General features: G+C 43.5%; 1 protein-coding gene across 2 annotated transcripts in view; it reads left to right on the forward strand.

The window, feature by feature from the left end:
• The first annotated feature begins 9,962 nt into the window (after positions 1-9,962).
• The window catches only part of MTM1 (myotubularin 1), a 42,382-nt gene continuing 38,826 nt past the window's right edge, over positions 9,963-13,518 (forward strand). For both annotated transcript variants that reach the window (XM_036402201.1, XM_036402202.1), the window contains exons 1-2: positions 9,963-10,050; positions 12,207-12,358. The gene's annotated coding sequence lies outside the window, so the exon portion shown is untranslated. The remainder of the gene's footprint in view (positions 10,051-12,206; positions 12,359-13,518) is intronic.

Consider the following 13,518-nt stretch of genomic DNA (forward strand, 5'->3'; position numbering starts at 1 on the left):
CCATCATTTATTTTCCATACAAGTTATGTCACCAGACTGCCCTCATAATTATGGCCATGAAAAAACAGAGGCAAGGCAGTAAGCTTTTCCTCTTGGACTCTAAAATAACATCAAATGCCTATAAGTCCAGAATTTCCAAAGACCTGAGCTCACTGAAAGCCTCTCTCACTGAAAGATTAGTAGCATAGGTAAGCCAGACTTACTATGGAAAAATTCTCTTTTTGGATTGTATTAATCTAAAGCAGCCTATTTCTAACAAAGGAAAAACAGAAAAACACACTCTTTCCTATTAGACAGTAGGAATAGATGTCATGGGAGCCTGGATCAGACAATTTCCCTGGGAAGCATAGCCCTGACTTATGCAGAACCTGAGCCCTGCTGCTCAGAGGCTCTCCAGGATTGATTACCTGTCTGTCTTAAGAAGCTTTCAACAAAGGAAGCTGCACTGATGCTGAAGTGTAAGGTCAAGCTCTCCTCTTGTGTAGGATGTTGTAAATCAGGAGCTATTCCACTGCCTGCTGCAGGGTAACCCCTGATTTACACCTCTCTGGGAGCAGAGCAAGCACCTGGCAAGGAGCTGGCACTTGTCTCATGGTGCTGCCGGGATGACCCCCATGGTGGGAGAGGCCACAGATGTGCTGGGTGGCCCCAAGGGAGGAGTTGCTCCCTGCTGGTGCTGCAGGGCAGCAGGGACACAGGGAGGAATGAGACTCTGCCTCTCTGCTGCTGCCATCTGCACTGACAGGCAGGTGACACGCTCCTGGGGGGACACCGGCCCTGGCACATCTGCCCAGACAGTTACTGCCCAGGCTGAGCTCAGGTTTTGGTGCTAAACTCCAGATTAACGCCTGTTTCCTTCTACTCCCTGCTATAGATATGGATAAATAGAGATATATAGATACAGGTTTAGAGATAGATAGATAGATAGATAGATAGATAGATAGATAGATAGATAGATAGATATAGACAGATAGATAGATAGATAGATAGATAGATAGATAGATAGATAGATAGATAGATAGATAGATGATAGCAAATTTAAAACAAACAAACAAACAAAAAACCTAGAAAAAAGTGAGATGTTTTAAACACCAATGAGGGTCTCTCCTGGGCAAGGTAAAACAGAAGTACTGGTTGGCAGATGCAGGAGTTCCTGAGAACTTAAGACTCTGCCTGGGCAAGAGGCCTCCTGTGTACAATCCTGCATGAAACCAGGGACAGGCAGGTTATTAAAGCAGTCAGGCTGAAACCACTGGAGCTGTAGTTAATCACAGCCATGGCTGTGCTATAGATGAGTAATGACTCTCACACTTAAAGGGAAAATATTATGTACATGTTAAGAGAAGTTTTGTAGATGTACAGTTGTGCTTCCCCCCCTTGCATTGTTATCAGGGATGGCCTGGCTAGCTGGGGATTTGGGAGGGTCAGCTCGTTACTGTGGCAGCACCTGGGCTCCAACCAGGTGTAAGATGTAAGAAAGTGATCTCCACCCCTGCACAGCGAAGGAGGAGTCGACTGACAAGGCTTTGGGAGGGGCTAAAGGTTTTTAAGGGCAGAACATCCATTGTGTGGATGGGCACATGGTGGTGGAATCCTTTGCTCCTGTGGCTGTACTATCAATTGTCTCTATTCAGTCTTCTGTTGTTTGATAAGGCTATAATAAACCTTCTAAATTTTTTGAAAGTGAGTATCAATCTCACAACAGCTGTGTGCTGATTAAAACAACGCCCTGCCACAGCAGTGATTTTTGTCTCCACAGCCCAAAGGGCCCATGGCTGAACCCTGCTGCCACTCTCATTGTGTGCCAAAGCCAAAGACCACTGAGAAGCTCCTGAGGTTTGTACATCACATTGTTTTTGTCCTTATCAAGGTTTTTGATGCTGCAATTTAATGAATTTAACCAACTTGGCTGGAGAAGAAAAAAGAAATGCCCTTTTAAGCTTAAAGTTGGATTTGTATTTTAAAAGGATATTTTAATTGTTCTGGTGTTGCCTTAATCCCTTTTCAAGGAGTGAAAAGACATGTTTGCTGACCCTGCTGGGTTCCCTGTCCTGGAGCTGTGCTGTGTTTGATGGATGACTGGGACAGACAAGACCTGGGGCAGTAGCAGGGGTGGTGAGACCGCCTATTTTCACTCCCTGAGGGGGAGCCAGCCCAAAGCTATAAAGTTGTGAAATCTCTTTTTTGTTTTGCTGTGCTTGGCTATGGAGCTGCAGAAACATGCTTTGTTTCAAGTTTACAGACTGCTCCTTGTCAACTCTGCTGGCTTTGTATGGCAGCCAGGGAAAGAGAATTACCTGGCAGTTCCTTGTTCCTTTCCTTGTCTCAGCCTATAAATTACTACTCTCTCTCACCTATTAGTTGACTGCACTATTTGCCTAAGCAGTTCCCATTAATCCCCTGTTTGAGCCTTACAATCCTTAATAAATATATATGTTTTCCTGTGCTCTTTCAGGATAGTTGAAGATGTCCATTAGCAGTGGGGGACCGTGAGGCACAAAAGGCTCAAGACTCAAATCCCAAAGATATTTAGGTGCCTAATGAGGCAGGCAGACACCAGTAGGATTTTTCAAGTGTAGTTAAGCAGGACTAGCAGCCACATCTCATGGGAAGTGGGTTGTGTGTTACCACAGGTAGGTCCAGGAGGAAAAGCTGGTTGTTTCTGTATGGCTTGTTGTGGGTAAAAATGGGCTGTGAGTCAGGCCCCTTGGTGTCTTAATTTTCCAACCTAAAGAGTCAGTTGGCTAATTGTGGCAGGGATAGCATGCAGCCTGGCAGGTAGGCAGTGGAGGATGAGCCATGGATTTCACCTCTATTCTGTGCAAGTTCTTTGCTTTACTCAATACCTTGTTCCCACCTCTGTGATGTGGCACACCTGGCCCTGCCACAGCGCTTGGGCTCACACAGAAAACATGAGCAGGTCGCTCTCCTTGGCCAATATTCCTGCCAACAAACTCTTCAAAAGTGCCACCTGTGCATCTTGAAGGCAGGTGGAGTCCTACTCCTGCTTCAAACCTGCAACTCAAACCTGACACCTCTTGAGCTTCTAATGGATCATTAATGTAGCCAAGATGTAGTGAGACACCATCTGCATCCGTGCTTGTCCTGGCATGAAATCAGGCAGGGAGACTCTTTTCATCTTCTTGCACCTAGAAGTCTGATCCCAGAATAATGTTTCCATTTTAATTGTCTGTCAATTGGTAATTTTATTCCTCTTGTCAGCATCTACAATAAGCATGAGAAGTTTTTCCTCTGGCTGAGGCAGTATTTATGGCTGTAGTACCTCTTGTCCACATCCTGCAATCATCCTCGAACTTAAACTCTGAGCTATCCTAGAGAGCAAATATATTCTTTAATGTATTTTTGTGTATTTTATGCAGTGCCCAAACAATGAGGCCCTAGTCTCTAGATGCTACCATAAGTCTACTAATAAATAATAGCTCAACACTGAGATTAACACTGCTACACAGAGACCTGATTTGGTACATTAACTTCTTATTCTTTTCATGCTGTGAATGTAAGCTGTAGCTGGAGATAAAAAGTGCTGTGAAGATTATTGTAAGTGCTCTGATCTTCTGAACCCTGAATGAGGGTCACTGTTGTATAATAAATTGCATTAAAATATAAATGAAAAGAAATCATGTACAATTTTTCCAGCAAGAATTATTCACAAGAAGCTTCATGGAAGAAATGACTGCATTAGCTCCAATAAAAGCCATTATTTCTTTCAGGTGGCTGCTTGAAGATTTGCTAATTGTCTGAAGAACCTATATCTGATGTGATATTCAGGGCTGCTGAGACCCCACTTGTCTCAGTGATTTTGCAGAGCTGTGAGAGGGTTTGTTCCACTCATTAGAGCAACCAAAGAAATTCTGCTTCATAATGAAATTATTTTCTTCTATTCACCAGAGTGTAAAGATGTGCCAGGCCAAATGATCCACAGCAGTATGGCTTTTTCAGTCCCACAGGAATGACCCTTGGTCCCACAGGACTAAAGAGAAAGATCTTCATTGATTGCTGCAGTGAATGTTCCTGCTAACACCATGAATGCCAGTTGGTTTTAATCCTGCCCATAAATGGTAATTTTCTCTAACAATGGGAAAGAAAACTGCATTTGAAACCCAGGTTCTCTTCTTCCCACCATGACATATTTAAGCAAACTGACTATGGTGGTGTTTTCTTTTTCATTATAAAGATTAACACCCCAGAATAACAAGATTAGATCCATTTTGCCTATAAAACATGGTAAAGGAAAATTTGAATTAAACCAGAATCAATAAAGCATGAACTTTGGAGAACTCAAAGGTCCTTTCGGTTCCTTGAGCTATGCACTGGCAGCCTCTGCTGACAGAGGCTTGAATCCAACAAGAAAGCCATCACTAACACCTGATGGTGAAGAATTTCTTCCAAATTATTGGATCACATGGACTTTAGAGAAACAGAAATCAGTAAAGCTCTGGTAAGCAGTGGTGCCTGAAACAGCTTGCCCACCATTGGTTGCCTATGGTGCACAAGCACTCGCTGCTGTTGACAATATGACAGCAAATACTATCATGGAAATCAAACAAAAATATGATCTGATCTAAATGGATGCACTATTCAAAAGAGAAGAGGCTTTCAAAATGCTGATCTTTTGCAGGCTCTGTAGCTGGTCTGTGACCTTGGGACTCTGCATTCAGCAACTGCAATCTGCTGTCTGGAGCTTGTCTGAATTTTGAAGCTACCTCCTCTTTGTTGTGGGATGACAGCTGAAAGGGGCTGTGCTGTGTTTTCAAAATTCACAGATATTCCACTGTGAGTAGGAAATGCTGGCTTCCTGTCCTGCCCTATCAGCTGCAGTGACTCTTGAGCTATAAAACAAAGAGTATTTCTGAATGGAGCATGTATTAACTCTGCTGTGACAGCCTGTCTCTGTCACACTCATTCACATACTAAAAATGATGCTTAAAATAATTCTTACATGCTGAATTGTGAGTGATTCAGACACTACTGTAAAAGCTTCAGATGTAAACCTTCGCATGCATGGACCTTGACAACAGGAGGAGGGTATTTGGGGGTCCATCCTGCAGAGTTTTCTTTTCCCTGATAAAACTGTTTGATGCCAAGATGCTTCTGCTTTTACAAGGTGTTTTAACTTCAACCACTTCACTCCTGCAGTCTCAGCTGCCTGAGTTGTGTCACTGGAGTTCTTTCAGGATTTGAATGAAACCTCAGCCCTTCACAGAACTTCAGAGCACAGAGCAAAAGCAAAGCACTTAACAGGTATTAGTCTAATGGGTCCTTCTCTTTTACAAGCTATATTTATACATTTAACAGATCATTTTCTATTGCAGTTTGCAATAGAAGAAAGTGTACTGGAAGCTTATGCTTTTGTGTGCTATTTGCTTTAAGAAGATTTTCTTCTATTTCTCTTAATTTGTAGCATTGTTTTACTAGGATTAATTCCACTTACAGATCAGGTAATTCAGTGGATATTACGAACTTCAATTTGTTTGGTTCTTCTAATCCAAATACTCCAGTTCTCTTAAAACCTTTATGTACTATGCAAATTAGGTATGATACATGTGAGAATGAGTTTGCCTTTCTGTGAAATGCAGCTATTTCTATGTTTATAAAACATGCTAACTGCTTCTAATATTTACATAGAGAATGTAGGGGGTGGTTCCTACATAAATATAGGATCAACACATACCTGACACTGATTTTCCTTGTCTTTGAAGACAAGGAGCCAGTGTGTGTCTGGTGTGACAGCAGATGTGTGTATTTATGTACATACACATAGACGGGTATATATTGTATGCATCAGTTGCCAAGTGCCAGGTTTTGGTGACAGCAGTGCTGTGTATGCAAACCCAGGTATCCAAAAGGGAGCTATCATCTGCCTGAAATCACAATAACAAGTATTCAGTCAGTGCTTCTGAAAGTGCTTCCCAAAATACAACTGCTATTTCCAGCCCCTGGGAGTTGCAGGATCCAGAAATACAAGAAACCTCTTATATAACTCACCTTATTGCTATTGTGAGTCAAGCAGAAAGGGGCAGATTTTTTTTTAGGGTGCTTTATGTGTTTTATTTGGTGACATGTTACTTGATAAAGAAACAATTAGGCTAATTGAAGGGAAAGCTAGGCAGAAATAGGTTAAAGAGGTCTTAAAGTACAGCTTAAAAGAATTAAATCTGGAGGTCTTTATTTAGCAGAGACAAAAATAAACATCAGGTTAGCAAACAAAGAACAATGACAGGAAACAAAGGGTGTAAGTAGCACTGTGCTAGAAAAGCAAAAGAATCACTGATATACCATATCTTTTCTAATATCTAACTTGTAAAAGGGAAGAAAAATGTACACATGTGAACTTACAGACACGTCTCTGGATTTGTGATGTTTACCACTGCATTGTCCTTTCCATTTTATCTGTCACAACAGCAACTGAAAACAGCAAGAGAAAATTATTGTGTGGTAAATGGACATAAATCATCTTTAACTTGACCTATGGGCTTGATTTAAAGATGCAGATTTCTCACCTCCACTTAGTTTTTTTTCTCCAGAATAGGAGGAAAATGAGTTAATATTATTATCAGGTATTGTTGTGCTCTCAAACTGCAATTTTATATCATCAATCTCATAATGCCTTAGTTCCCCCTGGCATCTCAGTTCTACATGTGTATTTATTATTTGCATTACCATAGTGCTACAAGAGCCTGGTGTGTATCAGGGTCAATACTTTTTCTACTTTACAAAGTATGAAATTAGAGAACTGAGGAATACAGGCAGGAGAGGCAGCATAATGAACTGTGATCCTCTGTTGTAGACACTACAGGAAGGAAAAGTTTTAAGGAGAGGTTTTAAAGAAAATTACCAGTAACTTGTGGGCTGCTTATAGGATCTTTGGAAATAAAAGGCATCAATGAGAATGCACAAAAGAACTTGTTGAAATGTAGTACAAGTAGGCTGTGAAAGCTGGCAAGGGGATCTGATTGGAGCTGCAGTTAGATGTCAGCAGGGAATGGACATGGTAAGTGGACAGGCTGCCAAGGCCTCCAAAGCAAAGACAGGAAGGGAAGGATCCACATGATAGAGTAGGCTGAGCCAGCACGGGGATGAAAAGAGTGGAATAACACAGTGAGAATGACAGACTTAGAAAAATGGTCACTGTAGTAGTGTTCTCAATAAATATGAGTAAGACAAGGTTATATTTTTCAAGGCCAAGGGAAAGGATGTTGCAGTAATTGAGATTTGAGACGATGGGAGTTTTAGCTATAAGGACAGATTTAGACATAGTCTGACCATAAAGGGCTAGGGAAAGGTCTGAGTCAAAGATGATTACATACAGGCAGATAATAGCATAATAGATAAAGTAGAGAGTACTTGTGGGAGAAGGCTTGACACTGTTTTAGCTGTACTGAGCTGAAAATGACATTAGCATTGTCAATTAACCAGTTTTTATCCAGATGGTGCAGGGATTGGAGGGTGGAGTCTTTGTGTGCTGTCTGGGCTGATTACAGTGGAGGCACCACATCCTGCAGTACAGCACTGTACCACAGCAAGGACAGGCTCAGAAATACAGAGAGAGCCTAAACATCCCCACACCCCACTCATTATTAACAAAATGTTAATAATGTTAATAATTCATGCTCTTTCAGATCCAAGGAGCTACTGGGTGGATCATGAGTTAGGGGACTAAGCACATTTCTTCCAGTTCACATCACTTGGGGTGCCTGACCATGCATGTGTGGGATTCACAGAATGATTGTGACTGAGTGCACTGGAAGATGAAGTCACACAGAAGAGTCACAGGAAAGTACTAGAGATACAAGTTAAAGTTTTTTAGGAAAGCAAGTCAATCTGCATTGAGAAGGCATAGCTGGGAAAAAAAAAAGAGTGGAAAAGGTCATTTGAACTGTGGTCATAGTACAAATTATCTGGGGATAAAGTGTGGAGTGGTTAGAGCAGAGACCCAAGGAGAAAGAGCTGGTTAATACTGACTGGAAGCCAGAAGGCATGTAAAAAACAGTCCCTCAAAAATGTGCCAGTAGGTGTCTTAGACGTGTAGGAGGAAAAAAAGGGACAGGTCAGTCACTGAACAAGGGTGAGTATTTCACTTGACAGATTCAGGTGGAATAATAGTTGTGATCATTAAAGGTCATATGAGCAAAAGGCTGTTTGAGACTTTGTCATCTGAAAGAAATGCAAAGGGCATAAGCCAGGCTGGAAAAAATCTAGGACAAAACTGATGGAAATAAATTTATGAGAACATTTGGGGAGAGCACTTTTAGTGATCTGAGTCATGGCATGTCAGAAATGAGTTCTAGTTCTCAGGATGACAGAGAAAAACCTTTAAAACATGATTTGAATGAAACCTTGAAAGAATGATCAAGTAAAGGATCCTCTGTGTGTACATACACATATGTATGTAGACCTGAGCATATGTATATATAGATATATATATATACACACACATCACACTGGAATACATCAAAGCAAGACTTCAAAACTGCATCAGTGGATTTTTTAGCTAATCTTTGCTGAGAGGATAATGTCAGAGGCAAAGGTATATCATACCAGAAGACAGCAGACATGACTACTTGTGTGAGGGAGGTGAACATTTCATCTCCTTCTTTTGCTCACTGCTTGCTCCTGCTGCTTATTAATATAAAACACACAGTTCCATGCTTATTGTGGGAAAATATTTTTCACTCCAGAAACAGTTTTTTTCTGTCATAAGAGGCACCAGCCCAGTTCCCTTGTGTTTTTCTGGTTTTGATTTTCTAAAGTTTTTGGAATTCCAGATATAAATTGTTGATAATAAAGGTGGCACCTAAAAGTAATGCATAAAATTATTGTTAAAATTACTGTCTTGTGGCTTCTTCCAGAAGTACTTCTTGCCTTGTACAAATGCATGATTCACCTCAAGGAGCCTTTAGGTCAGAGTCAGCTCTTCAGATGGTGTAACTATTTGTTCATAGAGAAGAAATAATGTACATACACATGCCAAAATTAAACTGGACAAAGACTTTTCCAAGAAGACATAGAAAAACAGAGGTGATATGGTATCTTTGATGTAGGTGTTGGTACGATGCTCGTGAACTGGCAGGGGATGATCTTCCCCCAGAGGAGCTAGAGCCAGTGGTGGCCCTGCGCAGGTGTGAGGGGAGCACTGCTGGCTCTGTGAGAGCTGCTTAAACTGAGTATAGAGCTCCTCATTGCTCACAAAGGAACCAGCTACTTTCTGTATTTTTTTTTTTTAATTTTTCTTTGATCAGCTCTTCTGTGGTCCAGTCCTGCAAACACGGAGGAGTTGTCCTTCCACTGATGGGGGATCAAGTTAGGGTCGGTCATAGTGGAGAAGCTGACATAGTGTCAGTGGAGATGCTGGACACTGCTGTTTTGTAGCTCAAAAATGTGCTTTACGACATCAAAAAGGTTTGGCAATATCACAAACCCCCTTTCCTGAGAGCAGAGACCATGAGACCACAGAGAGTGCCTGATCTCCACCCTGCCCTCCGGACACGCACAGCTGCTCCCTGTACAGGACCAACAGCCATTTTATGGACAATTTTTATTTAATTTTAATTTTACATGAATGATACCCGTTTGCATCACCAATTCTTTTATTTCCTTTAGCATAGTGTTTATTCTTATCGTTTACTCCTTTTATTATAGTGTTCATTGGTGTCCAGAGGGCATCCAGAGGCTTGGGGTGTCTGATCACTCCATCAGCTTGATCGGCTTCACACTGGCCGCGCGTCCCTTTCCTCCCCTCCCTTTTCCCCGGGTGTTTCCTTCGGGGCCGCTCTGCGAGGCGGGGATGGCGGCGGCCACAGCCCCGAGCGCCTCAGGGGCCATAGAGCCCCGCCCGCCCTCACGGCCTGAGGGGCCGCTCCCGCCCCGCCCCTCGGAGAAGCCCCGCCCCTCCGTGAGCCCCCGCCCTGTTCCCCACAGCTCCGCCCCTCAGCCGCAGCTCCCGGCAGCCCCCGCGGTGTGGGCGGGGCGCGGGCCCGTCACGTGAGCGCTGTGTTCGGGCCCGCGACGGCGGCAGCACGGGAAGTGTCGGTGAGTGCCGGTGTGGGGCTGCTTTGTGTCACTGGGATCCGGGAGCGCCGGTGTGGGGCTGCTGTGTGTCACTGGGGCCCGGGAGTGCCGGTGTGGGGCTGCTGTGTGTCACTTGGACCCGGGAGTGCCGGTGAGTGTTGGTGCGGGGCTGCTGTGTGTCACTGGGGCCCGGGAGTGCCGGTGTGGGGCTGCTGTGTGTCAGTGGGGCCCGGGAGTGCCGGTGCGGGGCTGCTGTGTGTCACTGGGGCCCGGGAGTGCTGGTGAGGGGCTGCTGTGTGTCACTGGGGCCCGGGAGTGCCGGTGAGTGTTGGTGCGGGGCTTCTGTGTGTAACTGGGACCCGAGAGTACCGGTGTGGGGCTGCTGTGAGTCATTGGGGCCCGGGGGTGCCGGTCAGTGCCGGTGCGGGAGCGCTGCGTGTCGTTGGGGCCCGGGGGTGCCGGTGCGGGGCCCGGTCAGTGCCGGTGCGGGAGCGCTGCGTGTCGTTGGGCCCAGAAGTGCCGGTGCGAGGTCCCGGCGGTGTCGGTGCGTGTCGGTGCGTGCGGGGCCCGGGCAGGGGCCGGTCGTTGGGGCTCGCGGCCGGCGGGGCTCTGTTGCCCGGGCTGTTTGTGGCCGCTGGGCTCCCGCTTCTCCTGATTCGCACTCGGTGTGCAGCATCCGTCTGGGAGCGAGACGTTGCCAAAGTGTGGCTCAGCAGACACCTCTGAAGTGTAATTTTTACCTTTCCTGTTCAGTCCTCTCTGTGATGTTCCGAGTGCTCTTGATTCCCTTTCAGACCTTTAAGCCGCTGTAGTGTTCATTTCTGACTGGCTTAAATGTTGTTCTGAGGCATGTGACTTCTTTCAGTGTTCATGACTAAAAAGCTGAAACCTTCCATTTCAGAGGAAACTTTTTAGTTGATTTAAAGCATGAAATTGTTCTTGAAGATAACAGATCTTCTTGCTGGTTTTTGTGTTGTGGCAGTCAAAAGGCATGTTTTCTACTTTGTGTGGTTGGTGGATTTCGTTTTGTTGGTGTGGGCTTTTTTCAGATGTGCGTGTTTTAAGAGCATAAGAAGGGTGTTAGTTTTTTTCACAGAAAACCTCAGTGCTACCTTAGTGCTATAAAAGCAGCATAGGCAAACTCAGTGTTAAAATTGTGAGAATGGTTTTTTTTTGTGGGTCTGTAGATTGGCTTGCCACAATAGGCACTGACAAAAACTAGGTGTTTAAAAGGTAGCTTGGCTCTATGGCACAGCTTCTTTTCTGGGGCAGGAATTGTGCCCATTGCTTGTTAGTGGTCATAAATCTGTTTATCATTAGCCATATTTAAAGAACCAGGTATCTGATGGTACAGGAACAGTATGTTGTAAAACCAGAACCTCTTCCTTGCTACAGTTTTCTTTTTAAAGTTAATTTTTATTTAGGTAGTTATAAAGATTAGGCTGTACAGTTATTAACAGAGTCTTAACACGCAGAATTTCTGGCACTGTTTGTGACTTCATTGTGTGGCAAGTGTCCCAGGAGATGAGCTATAGAGCTGATTTCAATAAAATGTAGAATTCTCCCTTTTTGTGCTGTTTATCATTCTGTGCTTGGTCAGAAGGAAACTTGCAGAGGACTCTCACTGAAGACATGGGCATGTAGCATCATCAAGGGTGATCAAACCCTGTGCTATTGTATTCCTGTATGTAGAGCTACAGAGTTAGTTAGCAATAGTTAATTTACACTGCACAACTGATTTAATGAGAAGTAGCTGTAAAACTGTAGGTATTGTCTGAGTTGTTTCAAAGGACACAAAATACTGGTTTCTCTAAGAACCTGAATTGGGTAGAAATAAGTTTTTTGTTTCATGGTCTATTGCTTCTGACTTTGCATAGCTTTTCATATGAAAGACATTCCTAATTGTGTTTGGGAAATGAAACTGATTAACAACATTTTGAAACCAGTTCTTAAGAGTTTTAGAAGAGAAAGTTCTCAATTCCACCTACTTGATGCCAAACATCCTGACATAAGGTAGAACATAAAAAGAACCAGTACTGTTTGTTTCCTTTCTCCAGATTTTTTTTGATAGCAACTATTCTGGGATTTTGCTTCCTTTCTGAAGTTTTCAAAAGTAATGTCAATTGAAATTTTCTGGCAGTGCTAACATGTCTTCCTACCTGTTCCATTCCTGTTAGGCACCAGCTACAGCACAAAAGTCAAATGTTGTTGTAAAGCTGAAGGAATGAACCCAAGTTTCCTGACATCTGACACTGAAGTGGGCATCTATATTTTATTCAACTGAAATGACTGGTTGAATCTGGAGACTTCTGAGCAAGAGAGAACAAAAGTAAGTGCCTTTTAGTAGACTGTAGTACACTTTTGTGTAAGGTAGAATGTGGTTTTTCCCAGCCATATCTAAGTAACTCATGTTAGTGCATGTAGTGAGTGGAAAGGCTGTACAGCAGAGACTGGGATGTCACTGGACCCATCAGTGTGGGAAGTATCCAAGTTTTTATGCCCAGCAAAGACCCTGCCTGTTGCTTGAAAGAGAGCACCTCCAGAGGTGTGGTGCTGCCCTGTGAATGACTTAGGCACGGTAGTCCCAATGTCTCCTTTCTTAGGGATGGAATCCAGCAATGATTGGTAAATGACTTTGTCATAATCTATAAAATCATAGTCCACTTAGTACCATTCTGAGCTGGTCTGTACTTTAAAAAGTAGACTTTCTCCTTGGCATTGTGTGTATTCATGTAGTGGAAGAAGGAACTAAACAGCAGATGGCAGAGGATGTCTGATGGGTTGTACATGTTCTTAAAGGAAAGTTAGGAGTAGGGGGGTGTAGTTTTAACTGTTACAGTGTCATTTTTGAATGCAGTATATCATTGCATAACAGATGCAATTTCCATTTCTCCTGTGGAATCATCACTTAGATCTTTAGCAACAGAACTACAGTGGCCTAAGGGGATGTCTTTCAAGAAGAATGAGCAGAGAGCAACTGAAGGCTTTCTTAATAGGAGACTGGGAAGCTGTGTGTGCTGTCCCATAGGCTTTCCTGTCAACTGCATCAGCTTCTGACAATGTGGGAGGTATGCATTCCCTGCAGGGGATGCGAGGCAGTGAAAATAGACTGGGTGGGTTTAGAAAGCCACGGAGCAGCCTTCAGGCATAGTTTTCTTACAGATGTAATGTTGATTCTAGAGGTAATCTGACAAATGCTTACTTAAAAAACCCACTCACTTCTGTCATGCCACCTAATCTAGGTAGATTTAGCTGTTAGAGGGAAAACTGCTTCCTTTGATCCACTCACAGGACTGAACTTCCACGTTAGAACTCAGCTACCAGAATGAATATTAAGAAGCAGTCCAGGAAAAAGGAGAATCATGGCAAGGGAAAGGTAGTAGACATAGAACAAATACAAGATTAGTAATAAGTGAGTACAAGTGGACAGAAGTGATTGTTAGCATAGATTGCAAGGAATAGAACTATTGCTGGTATACAGGCCCTAGA

Source organism: Molothrus ater, chromosome 14, assembly GCF_012460135.2.
Source record: "Molothrus ater isolate BHLD 08-10-18 breed brown headed cowbird chromosome 14, BPBGC_Mater_1.1, whole genome shotgun sequence".
In the NCBI taxonomy this organism is placed as follows: Eukaryota; Metazoa; Chordata; class Aves; order Passeriformes; family Icteridae; genus Molothrus; species Molothrus ater.